Raw genomic sequence first — 5,290 nt, forward strand, 5'->3', positions numbered from 1 at the left:
GTGCTGTTTGCTCTCTCTTACAGGCTCGTCTAGTTTCAGGGTTCTAATTCTGCTCTTGAGTAAACTGGTTTAAATCTGGAGTGACCTCACCAAAGTCAGTGGACATGGCTGATTTCAAAACTAACTCTGGATAAATACTGGGAGAAAAAGCAGATTTTGTTTTGTGTGATGATGTGCTGGGTTCTGGTTGTTCAGCCTTCACAACTATTTGCAGGGCAGACCTGGTATCAGTGAAGGTATAATAATGGTGGCAGTGTTGTTGTGCTAGTGTCACAGGTGGTGCAATCTGACCTGCAGAATGTTTGTTACTGGTGATGAGGCATGAAAAGGAAGGAAGCTGGCCCGGCTCAGCCCCAAGGTTCAATTCGAAAGCCTGACAGATTTAAAAAAAATGCATCTTGCTTCTTGCAATCCGAGTGCATTTGACATAGCATTGAAACTAAATGAGGAATAATTATTAACCTGTAGCCCTGCTTCTCTGAAGACATCATTTGGCTGGATTCCTATTCTTAGGCCTGAGCTCCCTAATAAGGAACAGGCAAAAACTTTAGCTCGCTATAGTCTTTAGCCCTTAGAAACAGGGCGGCCACCAGGTTTGTTCTGAAACCAACTGTTAGTGCTCTCGAGAATACTGTTTCAGTTTCTCACTGTGCAGGAAGCTCCACAGACTCTGTCACAAAACATCTATATGGTAGGACGAAACTGTCCAAAAATATCAGTCAATGTAAATATTAACCTCCTTTTCCTGCAGTTGCTAAGGAAAAATAGCTGGGTTAGAACTCAGATAAAAGGTGTCTTCAGAGAAACTGAGTTACACCTGAGAAACGTAAACCTCCGTTGAAACATCTATGTGGTTGGGTGACTAAAAAACTCAAGTAATGTCTCTGCAAGAGACATGGATTCAATTTATAAAGCTGTCCAAGGCTCTTTTGAGAAGAACTGTGGAGCTTTCTGAATTGCAACCCACAGCAGGAAGTTACTGGGCATGCACAAACCCTGAAAAAGTAGTGAGCAGTTGGAGACAGGTGCCCCATAGTCCCCAAAAAGACAAAATAAGATTTATATTAATAAGCAGAGGTACAGAAGGAAATTTATTCCTTTGTATTAGCACAGATGGAAGTTTAGAATGAGATGCTGCAAAACGGCCCAGTGTGTGATGACTAGACATAGTAAAAGTTGTTAGGGTAAAGCTAGTTTTAATAAAGAGGCCTGAGACTAGTTTCTCTGCAAAACTAACCTAAAACCAGAAGGTCAACCCACAGGATGATAACCTCTAGATCAAGTTCTGTGCAATTCACAGGGGCAGTGTAGGTTTCACTGTGAAAAACATTCTGTCACTCTCAGGGCATTACACTGAGAAGAAAAGAGGAGCAGACAACTTTCATCCTGGCTATCTAGGAAAAACTCTTCCATGGAGGAGCATTGATAACAATGCTCTCAGTGCTGCATGCATACCCAGGTAGAACCACTTGTCTTTTTGTCTTTCTTCAGGGAAGAGTTGATAAAGCCTTGTCATTCCTGATTGACAGAAAATCTAAGGATTTGTTTTGGAATGGTTATTATCCATACAGTGAAGAAATTAGAATTAAGAGGACTATTAGATTCAGTCCAGCCTTTATCTCTTGCCACCTATTTACTTTAATAGTCATTGCAGTTGTTAGTTACACACTAGCATAACTACAGACAACATGTTACAGCTAGGGAGAGCTTTTGGACCAGATCCTGGTTCCTAATGAGGTTGTTTTGTGCTGGTTCAGTGACACAAAGCTGTCTTAATATTACCTTTATCAGGTACATACAGATTCAACTGCCAGTGGGAAATCTCCAGATGGCAGAAATTTGGTGTGGCTGGTTCTACATGTCTCAACCCAGTTTAGGAGATTGCTGAGAGACGGGAGGTATGTGGGGCTGGAGCATTGCTGTGGAATCCCTTGGTAGGGAACTGCATCATAAGGTTGCTGCATCATTTAACTCAGACTTGAGTTTCTTCCTGGGCCTGATCCAAAATCCATTGGAATAAGCTGAAATATGTCCTTTCACTTCAAAGGGCCTTGGATCAGATACTAACTTATGCTGGTAGCTGACCCGAGCCTGTCCACCCAGCTGACTGGGAGAGCTGGGGAGCTGACCAATTCTCTGTCACATAAGTCTCTTTCTTACTCAATACTCAATATTATTGCTTTAAGCAATTCAGGGGCTGAAGATGGCTGAGGTAGTCTCAATGTGCATTGTTTGCATCTTTGCAGGCTGGCAACTGTTATTCACAAAGGAGAACTATAAGGTTAATTCTGGAGTTAAGAATTAACTTCAAATAAGAGAAATCCTTGTGTAATATACCCCTCCAGCTACTTAAATAACTCACCTCCAGAAAACTATAGGAATGTTTCGTTTCCAATACTCTTGCCACCTAAAAAGCCATCACTTGCAAAGAATTCAAACCAGAATACACTGAAGTGTGGGAGATCTCTCTTTCACCTAGAAACCAGAGTATTATATAACAGGTAAATGAACCTGTATTTCCTATCTACAGAGAGAGGGGGTACACATAGGAAGCCCTTTATCATCCCTGGAATGCAATAAATGAATGCACGTACATTCCCAGTGCATAGGGAAGCAGGTTCCTCCCAGGCTCTCTCTCATTAAGGAATATAAGCTGCAACTTTGTAAGAGCTCAAAGAATATGGTGTTTACAGTGGGAGTCGTTCCTCAGAAAAGATATCAGGGAGGTGAAATAGAAAGTTATGAGGCTCCTAAAGTTGACTGCCTCAGAAACAATACTGCACTTCTGCCACAACCTTAGAAAAGAAGGTTTGTAGACACCATCTTCAATCAAAAATTATCCAGCTGGAGGGAAATGTACAATCCCTTAGTGTCAATTAGCATGAGGGACCCTGAGAGCAAGACAAGCCTTAAGTCTTTGTAGTAAGAAAAATGCAGGAACTGGATTGTCAGTTCCCTATCCAGATACCCAATAGGTAATAGGAATATAAACTTACACATTTTATTTGAGAGTATGTGCGAGAAACTGTGGAACAAGCATACTGAGTTCACTGAAACTATAATGGTTCTAGTAGCCTTGTATATAGAAGCAGGGCAGGAGTTCACCACTACAGCAGGAATAGCCTGAACCTAGTGCCTTGCTTGATGTTGCAACAGTGAGCTGAACTGCTGTAAAGTGCAACAATTCAATTTGTATGGGAGATGAGGTTTCCCTGCCTCTCTCTCACACGCTGCAGCCTACTGGGAACTTCTGAAAGCAGAATCATGTATTGTTGTTGCACTTGTACAGTGTTGTCTTGTGTTGATAAAGGGTAATTTCAGGCCTAGCAAGGGATGAGATGCTAATGAAAGCCGTGCTTGCTGTTTTAACAGTAAAAGTTGGTTTTAGGTTTATTGCCAAGTTCTTGCTAGCTTCTTTCCATCGTAACAACCACCATTCATTTTTTCTAAAGCCTTTACAAATGACAGAGAAAAAGGAAAAACATTTAAAGCATGTGAAATACTATATTGTTTATGTGTATTGTATTGTTTGGCTTTCATTTCAACAGTATCTTTTTCCCCTTTTCCTTTGACAGGCTTTCAGGCAGCATTACATGGGGGATTAGCTGTCCTTCTGAGGGCAAAGAGAAAAAGTTAGTGGGTTAAAGTTGGTGCGACTGGAACCCAATCCTGTTTTCTTTAAGACAAAACAAAGTATCCTACATGCAAAAGGAAAGGGAGAAGAGCAGATGGGATATAAAAAAAGGCAGGCTCTGCCTCTGGTGCTGGGTTACTTGCAACCTTGCTGCTGAAGAAACCCTGGCACCAGCCATGTTTTACCAGTCATTCCCAAACTTGGCAATCTTGTGCTAGTGTTGGGGCTGTGTAAGGTGCTGCTTTCAGCTTGCTTTTCTGAACACAGGCTTGCAGCAGTATTGCAAATGTATAGTTGTCTTGGCAGCTAAGCCAGACTCCTTCCTATCAGGCAGAAGTAAAAGGAGAAAGAAAAGAGGAGGAATGACATGGAAGGCAAATAAAAAGGAAGCTACAACAGGAACCAAGCTTCACATGTCAGGTGGCTATTAGGATTTAGCAGAAGGCAGAGGAGGGGGTGATGCCATATATTTCCGTCTCTAGCTTTGCCTGTGGAGACAAGATGTCTCTCAGGATCTGGATGGTTAAGACCCAAGCCTGTTATGGTGGATTTCAAGGTCCCAGGAAATGGTCTAAGAGGCTGCCATGGTGGTAAAACTTGCATGTTCTGCCTACCTGCTCTGTTGTTTCCATCTAAGGATCCCAAAGAGTGTCCAAGAAGGGGACATACCTTATGTCAATGAAATTAAACAAGCCCTACATCTTTTAGGGATTCAAATATAAAAACTTTCTCCTAGTTGTACATTCTCTCAGCTCACTCTCATGCTGATCCTTACTTTTACCTCAAAGGCCTCATAGCCCCCAAACCATCCAGGTTGTGCCAGTTTGTTTCCCCACTTTCATTGATCTCTGTCAACACTTCTATGGAACTGGCTGAATGGGATTGCAGTTGCCTTGGACAAAGTACAAATTACAGTTCACGGCATAACAGCTGCCCCTCCAATTAGTGGAGATAGACAACTGGCATTTTTACCTCTGGATCACCTAACCAAAGCTGAAGAGGCAAAACTGCCGGTGGCTGGTCTGCACCAGGATGCCCTTTGGAGCTGCTGCTAGCGAAGCAGCAAGGAAGCTCTCGCAGAGCCTGGGGTCACCTCAGGCCACACGCAACCTCCTTTCGCTTCTTCCCATACGTGATACGGCAGACTCGACCCAGGTAAAGAGGGAGTGCAAGAGCGATGTAGCTGGGATGCCTCGTTGAGGCGAGGACGTTTTGGGTGGTCTCTCCTATCAGACCGACTACGCAGTTGGGAGAAAAGTCAGACACGCGAGATGCTCTTCCTCGGGTGTCTGAACACGGGAAGCAGAGCAGGGGAATTGAAGCGCGGCGGAGGGGAGAGGCCGAGACGGTCTCGGCGGTAGCAGGCGGCTAGCTGTAAGATCCTGTCGCAAGGGGGGCTGCGGGAAACCTCAGGCAGCTGCCAAGAGAAAGGAGAAGGGGGCTTGAACACCATGCACGTATTTCTCCTCCGCGAGCAGTGACAGGTGTCTTGAATCCCGCCACGCTCTCGCTGCCATCTTCCCCCTGGCTCCCGCGTCCCCGCGCCCGAGGACAAAGCCCCCCACCCCCAGCCTTCCCCCGCCGCGCGGCTCCGCGTTGCTCCCTGTGGAGAGTCGGCCCCAGGCATTTCCAAGGGGCTTCAAGGGGGCAGGAAGA

This window comes from Crocodylus porosus, unplaced genomic scaffold (genome assembly GCF_001723895.1).
Source record: "Crocodylus porosus isolate Cpor-Errol unplaced genomic scaffold, CroPor_comp1, whole genome shotgun sequence".
In the NCBI taxonomy this organism is placed as follows: domain Eukaryota; kingdom Metazoa; phylum Chordata; order Crocodylia; family Crocodylidae; genus Crocodylus; species Crocodylus porosus.